Below are 12,656 nucleotides of genomic sequence, written 5' to 3'. Positions count from 1 at the left end.
AAATCAACCTCTTCGGACTCAGCTTGGTTCTCTCTATAGCTCTCTTCCTGCTGCCTACTAGTGTGCTCTTCTCTGCTCTCTTCATGAGTAGATCCCTCATGGGTAGACTCATGGACACTGATAGCTCTGCCACGACCATGACCTCTACCATGGCCTCTAACAGAAGACCTAGTCCTAGATACCATCCTACAACAGACACATGTTACGATAGACTAAGTTCCTTTCTGTTTTGAAAGCTAAGTGTTGAAGTATGAAAAATATACAAGTAACAATTCAGGTTCTGTTTCAGTTCACCTAGTTTCAAGTTGAACAGATACACTTAATAGTTTAAAGTTTCTAGTTGTTTCAAAATACCCAGAGCTTCCAGTGTAAAAACTCGAGCTTTGATACCAAATGTAATGCCCTGCCAAGGGATCCAAAGAATTAACCTAGAGTTTCACTAAGTTTGGTAGCATTTTTTTTTTAAAAATATGAAAGTAAATACCACATATAACTTATGCACCATAACGGAAGCAATAGCAATGTCCATCTAAAAGTAAAAATAACATACACAATAGATTACATTCTTTAAGGATCCCTTAATGTTGAATTACATCTCAACCAACTACCGACCACATGAAATAATAATGATAAGTCCAATGTTTATACATTACATTCCAATTGCTCAATCATCCACTGTACATGTCACAGGGTATGAAAAGCTTAAAAGAATATACATATGTGAAATAAGGTACATCATCCTATTCTAATCCATGATACATCAAAGTAAAAATAATCACATGATACACAAGATACATCATCATAGAAGATATATACATCCATCACAAAGATCAAACATAATAAACTAAGTGCACGGTTCCTCCCAACCATTAATAGCATCATTAGACCATCGTGGACCCTAGTCATCCCTTCATGTGTAACATTCCAAATCACTGAAGAGATCATCGGTATTAACATAGTAGGAATGTCACTCCTATCATATACTACATCATATGCAGAAAGTAATCTAACATGCAAATATAAGCATAAGATAACATCATCTAACATATGTTAATCATCAATGAAAGGATACATATCCACCATCATGAAGGATGCATCAGCCACAATGTCACAATGAATCTCAAATGATAAGAGTGGAAAAACACTACCACCCGACTGCGTGGTACCTAAGTGGTTCACTCCCATCGTGCTGAGGAGATAATCTCAAGTCCCAAACAGGCTATCCAAAACACATAGCATAAATCTCTATAAGTCCAGGAAAACTAAAAGTATACTAACTCAAAGGTTCCATCACACAAAAACTGACATCTAATTCCCAGAGGCACACCATGACATGTAGGAACCTACTATGCAAGCGGGAAAGTGTCATCACATATATCATGTACAAGTTACCCTGGCAATTAGCTAAACTCCACGGGTCCATGCTGATCCTCATGCGGCCACTAGTATCCTCTCTTACTGACGAGGCATACTATGGAATGCAAGGTCACAACCATGCGTTCTCTCTACTCCCATCCTAGTTTGTACAAGCACTCGAGGCATGGGCGAGAACAAAACAATTATCTTTTTAGGTTCATTCAGTTAGTATTAGGTTTGAATGTTTTCACTTATTAACCAACTTACAATGAGTTGCCCTGGCAACCTCTTAGGGCCCCGGCCCCCATTGCAAGCCACTTCCTGACACTACAAGCAGATAACCTACCCTAAGCTCATGGAATCATAAATCTCAAAATCACAAAGATAATCCATAATAAGAACATCAAATATGCACAATAAAAGCATCAAATCTCCATGAGCAAGTATCCATAGAAAATCATGACCACAATAGCTCTCTATTGGCAACTGAAGCGTCACTGATAATAAAAAGTATCCATTGGTTCTCAATAACCAAAATATATCTCAAATCATACTGATCGAAGACTCCAAAATGGTTGAGTCAAAACATGTCACAACATGACATCATAAATCAACATTTCAGTCCCATCATGGCGACTAGAAAATAAACTAAGGATAACTGATCGATGACTCAAAAATGATTGGGTCAAGTGTCTCATAAATAAGAAGCTCAACTATAACAATTAGTAATTACAGACATTACATAGAGCATTCCATCACATAACCATGGTTGGGTTTATAAAGATCAGAAATAAGACATCATCACGACATCACAATCACATAGCCCCCAAGCCTTTGGTAGACATCCTATAACTGGTCAACACTAGTCAACCCAAAACCCAAAACAATAGCATAAAGTAAACACAATGCAAACACATGTTTTGGTTTTGCTAAAATTACATACTTGAATTTAAATGTGGAGGTTTCAGTTTACGTTTTCCAATCTAGATATCAAGTGGAGAAATTGCACGTTTTACCTAACCCATGTATTTGTTTGATAGATAAAAGTTTCTCCCCAAAACTATTAGACTCAATTTTCTAATTGATCTAATAATATTTTGTTTATATAAACTTTTTTTGAAAAAATGACATTCCCAATCAATCCAATATTATCAACAAAATTTGCATATTTCAAAACTTTGATTTATATCACGTTTTAATAATTAACCTTAATTAAACTAAGTTTAATTAAGTTAATTATTAATACCTCTCCATTTTAATAATAATTGATAAGTTACTATTCATTTTTTAAAATCATTTATCTTTTACAGAATGATCCATCTATACAAATCATTTTAAATAAAATAATTATTTATAACTAATATACATATACTTATATACATATATATATATATACACATTTATATATATTTATATACATACATATATATATATATATATATATATATATATATATATATATATATATATATATATATATAATTATAACAATTGATAATAACTTTTAATATCGTTATAAAAATCAGTATATATAAAAATTGATTTCCATATATTACAATTAATAACCAAAGCCAAAGGCGAATTTTATTGAGTCGCCGCTGATTTCATATTGCTGGCACGCGACTAAATCATCGCAGGTACTCTGCATCCGCAAGTACCTTGCAACCACTGCCATAAAGGTAGTACCTTGTTGCGGGTACACTGCGCATGCAGGTACCCTGCGATCCTTTTAAATAAAGAACAATGGGGGAAAAAGGGAGGGGTACGGGGTATAACCCACCCCTCCACACTTTATTATATACATTTTTTAAATTGCATAAAATGATTTCTATATCATATTTTTATAAAACATTTTCACGCGATGTGGAAGTTTATTAATATAAATCTCTATTGCGATTTAATATCCGAATATTCTATATATATATATATATATATATATATATATATATATATATATATATATATATATATATATATATATATATATATATATATATATATATATATATATAGATATATATATATATGCATATATATGTGTGTGTGTTTGTGTGTGTGTGTGTGTGTGTGTGTGTGTGTGTGTGTACTCAAAGAGTTTTATCCAGTATCACAGCATATAAATATATATATGTATGCAGATTCAAAAATATAAACATGTATATTTTATAATGAGCATATACACAATTTATTTAAGATCTCAATTTTCAGAATTTTCCTATAAACTTTTTGATCTCAAATTTACCCAATAATTCATCTAATGGATTTGGCTACAATTTAAACCCTAGCTCCGTGTTCTCTTTAGATCTATAATCAATTTTAACTACCCATATTGAGAATGCATACGACAAAAGTAGGTAAATCCTCAGAAGACATATGGAAGACACGAAGAAGACAGGAAGTGCAAGATGCGAAAATAGCATAAATAAAATCACAAGAATCTACCCGGATTCTAATGCTAATTTGCTCTTCCTCAGAAAACCCATAGAACAAGCTCCTCCCTTCTCCAAGTTCTCGAGTCCTACAATGCTCCAAAATGCTCTCCAAACGCTATGTCTAAGCTTCTAGAAATGCTTGAATATAAAGAGCTCTCAGGAAACACCTAGAATGTCTCTAGAAACAACTAGAAGGTGTCACCAACTAAGCATGTGTCTTTTCCAACCTTCTAGATGAGTCATAAGGTTGTAGATACCATGTGCTTAATTGATGCACTAATCCCCGTGTTGTTGACATATGAGAAATAAAAAGGCGTGTTAACTCCTAGGCAAGCTTATAACTCTAAGTTAATTTTTATATAACTTCTATTTAAATTTTTTTAAATTTTATTATTATTATTTATTTATTACTTTTTATTATTTTATAATTATTATTAATTTCTTTAAATTTCTAATTTTCTTTTATTTAATTCATTTTCCTCAATTAATTCTCATTTAATTAATTATAGTCAAAATATCAAAGATCATGATATTTTATATTAATTTTCTCCAAATAATTAATTTATTAATTAAATTTATTTATTAAGACTTAATTAATAGAAAATTCACCATAGACCTCAAAAATAAAATATGAAAACCTATCATAGAACAAATCACACAAAATTAGTCTAAAGGGTTAAAAAGCACAAAATATGTCATCCGACACATTCGGTGGGTAAAATATCCAGATACTTGTCCTACCCCACTAGGACAAATGGTTTAAGGGTTTGGAATTTGGACTTGAGAATTTATCTCCCTTCTCTTATCATTGAGATAATGTAATAGGGTACGCTCATCCTGGCAATTCAGAGAAGTCGATACCCAGTACCTACAACCTGCATAAAAAACCATGCATGTACATACAATATATATAATGATAAGCTAAACAGGCAATGGCAAGAAGTGGTGCATCGTGTAGATCCTGACTAGCAAGTAACTATGACTCCCTTCCTTAACCACATCAGAAACGCCATACAATATGAACAAACACGCACACCATACACATGCAAATATGGGATAAGTATCCATAATAAAGCACATGAGATAATAAACCATCTAACTAATTATCATTATAACTGAAAGCAATGTAATAATCACCATGCATACATGAAATTTCAAGTCTAAACGATCTCATCATATATCCACTGAATCCATAACATAATGTTTGATAGTCTCAAAAAAATACTACTAATCCATCATCATAAAACCAGTCTATCATAGTCTAATAATGATAACAACAATATGTCCAGAAAGATGTGAACGAGGGCAAGCACTACACATGTTTATAGCAAGATAAGTTGTCAGTGCATAGAAATGTATATAAGTGGTATGTGGACAATATAGGGCAAGGAACTTGACTTTACAAAATATCAATATGGCTATGCATTAAAGCACTTTCTTAAAAATAGCAATAGAACAAAATGCAAAATGTCACATTTATTTTAAAATTTGACATTATAAGAATATATTTTGTACATGTTAGATCATTATGTCTACTTTGTACTTTTGTGACAAGTAGAAAATATATACAAAGTCCATACAAGTTGGTATTTGATATTTTATTTATTTATATGTTTGTTTCATATAATGTTGATGTGTGTATGTGAGATAATTTATGTTTGCAATAATCACCCTTTGATTATTCTTTCTTACAAATTATAGGTTTATTTTTAAAGCATTACACATCATAAATATTGATATTTTGTCCACTTTATAAAACACATTTTAAGTGAACTTACTAATATGTCCTAATTGTTAGCTTTCCTAGTAATGTTCTCCATTTTAAATGGTAGTACCAAGCAGTTTTATTTTAGAAGTGATAACTTTAAAGCTTCACAAAACTATGACAATAATAATACTCAACTATATGTCATAAATTTGAACTCTTACACTAAATATGGTATGCTCTTCATATCATGGAATAACCTTAGACGTAGAGTTATTTTTTAATTGTTTATTTGAAATGGCCTTGTTGATATATTCTTTTCACAGAACCAAAGGTTTCCTAGTTCACACAAATCATTGTAAAAATACATTTAAATACAAACATGATAAAATGTCTTACCTTTATTTTGGATTAGACTAAGAATCAATTTTTATCTTAAAATACAAATAGTGTATGATAGTATAAAGAATTATATCCTAGATAGATGTTAGTATGATAACAATAGAAATGGATGGCCATAAAGCCACATTATGACCAACTAATGTATACATTACATAACCCCTTGTAATAAGTTGGTAGCATGGAAATAGAAAAGCAATGCATCATTTGCTACACGGTTCTGTCGGTATGATAATGAGACAATCATCTCATATACATGTAATCATAAACAAGGGCATAACTGTAACAATGCCCATTGCAACCACTTATTAACAAAAATTTATTACCTGAGATGAACCTTTGAGTTGAAAAATACTAACATCTCTCACTTGCATATTTACAAAGAAAGTTATCTAGATGGCATCTATATTATAAGGTTTTCTTGTACCATGGGAAAAGAAAACTCAAAATTTCTTACAGGTATGTACATGGAAATGGGGGACCAAAAGAGGGTCAAAAGTTGTCACCTTCTTAATAAAGTTAGTAAATAAATTATATGGATAAGAAATTTATGGTAGGCTCAAAATTTGAAGATGTAACTTGAAAATATTCTTTCTAAACTACTTCATTTTATTAAAATAATGGATATTAAGAAGTTCAAAATTAGCTGGTAGATTATTCTTCTTGATTGGTGATAGCAAGAAAAATTATCAAACTAGCTTTCCAACTTCATCTCTATAATCTGGTGAGGGATAACTTTGCACGTGAGAAGGTTTCTCACCCTACATAAAGGTGATCATTGCCATAGGGGTTAGTCTATATTTATTTCCCTTGTATTAACACCCATTTTATGGGTGATTGCTCAAATGGGGCCAAAACTTTTCCCTCGTCATTAGTGTTTAAGTTTGTTTTGGAGAGTTTAAACTAAACAATGGAAGGTTCTAACTTTATGGGAACCTAAAGTGAGACTCACACACCTAATTTAGATGGAGAAGGAAACCTATAACGATTTTCTCTCACAGTATTATTCATCATGCCCAATATTGAAATGTCCATAAAACTTCAAAAGGAAAGGGATAGGCTTAGGGACATAGCTATTTTTCTTCTAGCTTTGGACCTCAATCTTATCTATTATAGAAACTATTTGAATAATTGGCTTCATTCTGTGTGATTAGAAAATAGATTTTTCATTTTTCATTTTTCCAATGATTCAAAAGGTTTTATTCATTATTATTTTCAATGAACCTAATAGCTAGAAGGAGGTGCTCACAAAATAATTTTGGACTATTAGGAATGAGTGCTTTTAGGCTATTAGGTGGACTCCTCTAGAAAAAATCAAGAAGTACAACACTTTTATGCCTTAGATGCATGCTTGTTAAAAATGTCCCACCTATTCTCTGGAAGTAGGTAACTAAAACACTTGAAGTTTTCGGGAATGTGATCTAAATGGACAAATCTCCATCGTTATTACCTAATTTAGATGTTGGGCTCTTAATTTTTTTAAAATCAATAATTGATTTTGATTAGGTATTTATTTTCCCAACCATAGTTGTATTGAAAATAATTAATTGATATGCAGGAGTTCCTTCTATAATTTTTTATTATTGTTTTGTCACCTTTCCCTGAATTTTCTTTCTCTTACCATTTAATTCGATTTTTTTTTTTTTTTTGGTTTTTTGTTGTATGGATTGTCTACAAGATATTCACTATTTTTTTGTTTGATGGTTGAAATAAACTATACTGCATTCGATAATTTGATTATAATTTATTTTGTTCTCTATTGCTCGCATATTTAGAGACAATCTGTTTAGAGAATAATTTATTTCTCCCCATGTTTCTGCACTTTTTCATTTGACAATTATGATCAAATAATATTAAATAATATTTTTGCAAGCATCGATTTGGGTCAGACTCCTAAAACTGCCATTAGAATTCTGGAATGAGGATGTGTTTGTGGGAGTTGCTAATTCCTTTGGGGAACTTATGTCGATAGACTGGTTACAGCTTCTAGAAGTAGAATATCATATGCAAGGATATGTATTGGTGTTAGAGAAGGAGATGATATGCCAGAAGTTGTGAGCTTTCACTCAAAGCTGGGAACACATACTCAACAACTCGCCTATGAAAGCATCCCTTTTTCTTGTTTTCATTGTCTAAAATCTGGTCACAAGGCGAATCAATGCCCAAAGCTTAAAGTTGGAAAGAAAAATTTATCATCCTATTCTCAAGGAAAGGAGAAAAAGATCTCGAAAAGGAAGGGACTCAAGGGGGACCAGAAGGATGAGGTTAATGCTCCTATCAAAGGAGGTAATATGTCAGCAAAAATGCCTTCTATGATATTCAAGGATGTCCTCTCAGTATCAAAGATTGATGTTCTAGCTGAACTAGCACCAAAGATTAATGGGTCTATAGAACCAGCAAGGACAGTGAAAGATCTAGATAAGATAGCGATAGTCCCTGTTGATGGAAGAAAAGAGATTATTATTGGAGAAGCTAAGGAAGATGAGACAAGGATTTTTTCTATAGGACAGGAGGAAGATCTAAGGATAATGGAAGATTCAAATAAGATTTGTGGAAGTCCCTATTGATGGAAAAAATGAGATTGTCCTTGGAGAACCAAAGGTTGATGAGACAGTCATTTTGTCTGATAGAGAGGAGGAAAATCTATCAAAGAATCCTGGATTTTTAGAGATGGAAAATCCTGGATTTTTAAAAGATAAGAAGGCAAATGGAGCTAATTCAATTACTGCTCATATTATGAGGGAGGACTCTGGGGCTAAGGAGGATAGTCAATCTCAAGAAATGGTGGAGTCAGATTCTCAAATGCAAGAAGTGGGGGAAAAGCCTCTCTTGAAGTGGAGAAAGTGAGGGAAATTCAAAAGGATGTCAAGGCTCTCCCCTCATCATCTAAGAAGGATCTAAATGCAACTTACATCCTAGATAAGGGATTATAAAAGGAGAAATCATTATCTCCAAAGCCTAAAAAGAAAAGCAATCAGGAACCCTCCCTGATTTCACTAGAAGAGACTAGGAGTCATAGTAAACTGGACTTGGGTATAAGATCTAGATTGAGAGGAAGGAGACATGCTAGCCAAGTCAGAGAAGATGAGACTAGAAGATGTTTGGCGGATGGGAGTCAAAGAACACTTCTGGAGTGTTCCCCCAATTTTAAATGAAGATAATCTCTTGGAATATAAGGGGCCTTAATAGCATCCATAAGCAGGAAATCATTAGGAATATGATTAGAGATCAGAGACCTGATATTATGATGATTCAAGAAACTAAGATGAAGAAAGAGAGTTTGGGTAAAATTTCTTTTAGTATTAATATGAGTGGGGAAGCCTCAGACTCTGAAGGAGCATCTGGAGGATTGCTAACCCAATTTAATAATAAGCAGTTTAAATTCACTACCTTGTATAATGATGGTAATATCCTTTTTTGTAAAGTTTTCCATATGTACTCCAATGATTTTTGGTTCATTTTGAATTTTTATGCTCCTAATTCCAAAAGGGAAAGAAATAATTATTGGTCCAAAGTCTGTGATTTGGTTCAGACTAGTAACATATCTAAAGGAATTATAAGGGGGGATTTCAATACTTCATTAGTGGATGAGGAGAAGCAGGGAGGTTTGGCACCGGACTGGGAAAGTAAAATGGACCTATCCAATTTCATAAATAGCTTGGCTTATTTGGACCTAGATCTGTCAAGAGGAGCTTTTACTTGGTCAAATAAAAGGACTAGCAGGGAGTGTATTCAGGTTCAGTTGGATAGAGCTCTTATCTCTCCGAATTGGTTGCAGTCCTTTTCCTGTAAGCTATCTCTGCTTCCCAAAATTGGCTCTGATCACTCCCCTATTTATCTCTCGATTTTCAATTTAGAACCAAGAATGAATTTCCCTTTTAGGTTTGAAAAGATGTGGACTTCACATCCTAACTTATTGAATAAGATATATCATTGGTGGGGAATAGAAGTGGAAGGTACTACCATGTTTAGAGTAGCAAAGAAGTTGAGCAATGTGAAAAGAATGATAAAAGTCTGGAACAAGATGGATTTTGGTCATATTTTTCATGATAAAGAGGATCTATCTCTTAAACCCACATCCATTTAGGATACTATTCAAAAGGAAGGGTACAATGATATAAACAAAAATGTTGAGTTGTCTATTCTGTCTGACTTGCATAATATTATAAGTAAGGAAGAGAAGTTTTGGAAGCACAAATCTAGAATCAAATGGCTAAAAGGGGGGGATTAGAATAGTAGGTTTTTCCACATTTCTACTCTAAAGCATAGAGCTAATAACAAAATTTCTATTTTAAAAAAGGGGCAGGATATGTTGACAAAAGAAAAAGAAATTGCAGTTGAGGTAGTTTCCTATTTCTCCTCTCTTTTGTCCTTGGACCCCTTGTTATCAAAGTTGGATCAAACTAAGATTATCTATTTTATTCGATAGATTATTGAACTTCATCACAATAAAATGTTGATGGCTATTCCTAATGCTTAAGAAGTAAGAGAAGCTCTATTTTCCTTGCCAACAGACAAGTCCCCAGGTCTGGATGGATTTCCTACCTTCTTCTTCCAGATTTAATGTTAGGTTGTTATGGAAGATGTTGTGAAGGTTGTTTAGGAATTCTTTAGAGCTAGAAGTATTCTTAAAGATATTAATTCTACTTTTTTGGTCCTCATTCCTAAAACGCCTAGGGCTGAATCTTTGGATAAATTTAGACCAATCAGCCTGTGTAACTCTTTCTATAACATAATCTCAAAAGTGCTAACCTCAAGAATGATTAGAATTCTCCCTTTGATCATATCATAGCAACAAACAGGATTTGTCCCTGGAAGATAGATTTTGGATTCGATCATAATGGTGCATGAAGTTATTCATTCAATGGAAGCTAGTAAGAGAGATGGAATGCTTCTTAAATTGGATCTTTCAAAAGCTTATGATAGAGTCGACTGGACTTTCCTTGGTTTGGTGCTCTAGGCTTTTGGATTTGACCAGAAAGTATGTAAGCTTATATCTCATCTTATTTCAACTTCTTCTCTTGCAATTTTGGTTAATGGTGCTCCTTCATTTTTTTTCAAACCTTCTAGAGGGCTTAGACAAGGGGACCCCCTCTTGCCTATTTTGTTCATTATTTTGAACAGAATGTATTGGAAGGTTAATTGAGAAGAACAAACAAGTTTGAAGGCTTAAAGGGTTTAAACCGTCTTCTAGGGGTGATCCTTTTTCTCACCAATAGTTTGTGGATGATACAATTATGGGAGGGGAAGCTTCAATCAAGGAGGCTAAGGTAATGAAGGAGATTCTTGATTTGTACACTAAAGGATCTAATCAACTCATTAATTGGGAAAAGAGATTAGTTTTCTTTATTAATACTCCAGAGGACAGGTAGAGGAAAATTGCGAGGACCCTTGGTTGTGGAGTGGGAAAGTTTCCTTCTACTTATCTTGGTCTACCTTCGGGTGCTAAACCTCTTGAATCCTTCTGGAATGGGATAATTAACAAGTTCAGTAAGAAGCTAGTGGGTTGGAAGGGACTTTTCTTACTCAAGCTGGAAAATGCCTTTTGGTTAAATCTACTCTTCAGAACCTCCCAATATATGCCTTGAGCCTTTTTGGGATTCCAGTTAAATTTGCAGAGAAAATGGAAAAGATTCAGAGGGATTTTTTGTGGTTGGGCCTTGAAGGACGGAGTAGATATCCCCTTGTGGCTTGGGATAATGTCTATCTTCCAAAGTGCTATGGTGGATTGGATATCAAAAAACTAAAGCACCTTAATATGGCTCTCCTAGCCAAACATATCTGGGGCATTTTTAATAGTACTGGGGAATGGAGAGATGTCTTTGTTAATAAGTATCTAAGAAGACTCTCAATTCTTTTTTGTCTTAACAATGAGGACATTCCAAGAGGGTCTATAATTTGGAATGGTATTCTAAAAGCAAGAGAGCTGGCCAAGGCTAAGGTTGTTTGGAAAGTGGGGAATGGGGAGGATATTCTCTTCTAGACAGATTATAGGCTACTACAAGGACCTCTTATTAATAACCGTACAGTTGAAATATGGGCTAATGATTGCATAAGGCAATTTGGTTTCAAAGTTAGTGATTATAGAACTGAGTAGGGATGGAAAGACCTATTGGTTATCTCTAGGGATCTCAAGCCGATCATGACTATGTTGAATGCTATGGTTATTAATAATAAAAGGGATGAAGTTATTTGGGGTGACAATCCTAGTAGTTGTTACTCAGTAGCCTCCAGCTACAATTCCCTTTGGAGCCTAAAAGACAAACCTCCTTCGGCAAAAGCTTGGTTACCTAGGCTTACCCCAAATATTAATATTTTTTGCTGGCTTGCCTTACAAGACAAAATTCTTACATAGGACAATCTGATAAAAAGAGGTCATATTATGTCTAATAGGTGTATCCTCTGTAAGAATCAGATGGAATCAGTCAACCACGTGTTTACACATTGTCCTTTTTCAAGGGAGGTCTGGGACAACATAACAAAAAATTTTGGGGTTAGCTAGTGTAAATCAAATAATCTATTGGATTTCTTTGTCCATTGGATAAGAATGTTCAAGGGTTCAGACCTTCTAGACTTAAGTACCTAGACTTTGCCTCATTTTTGTTGGGGAATCTAGAAGGAAAGAAACAATAGAATTTTCAGAGATAGATAGGAACCTATCATGTTCTAGGAGAGAATATTTATAGAAGCATAAAGGAAAACTAAGAGGTAAGGAAGGGGGGTGATATTGAAAATGGTGAAAATAAGAAGGAGAAGGAAAAGGA

At 33.5% G+C, this 12,656-nt stretch overlaps 1 long non-coding RNA gene across 1 annotated transcript in view; it reads right to left on the bottom strand.

Annotated features, from left to right (window-relative positions):
- Window positions 1–530: 530 nt before the first annotated feature.
- Window positions 531–12,656, bottom strand: part of LOC149535854 (uncharacterized) — a 136,851-nt gene continuing 124,725 nt past the window's right edge. The window contains exon 3 of the long non-coding RNA XR_016357622.1: window positions 531–932. This is a non-coding gene — a long non-coding RNA (uncharacterized LOC149535854). The remainder of the gene's footprint in view (window positions 933–12,656) is intronic.

Source organism: Cupressus sempervirens, chromosome 10 (genome assembly GCF_028749045.1).
Source record: "Cupressus sempervirens isolate cs-2001-9-10 chromosome 10, ASM2874904v1, whole genome shotgun sequence".
NCBI classification, from domain to species: domain Eukaryota; kingdom Viridiplantae; phylum Streptophyta; class Pinopsida; order Cupressales; family Cupressaceae; genus Cupressus; species Cupressus sempervirens.
Note: the sequence above shows the minus strand (reverse complement) of the source record. Positions and strands in the feature narration are given on the sequence as shown.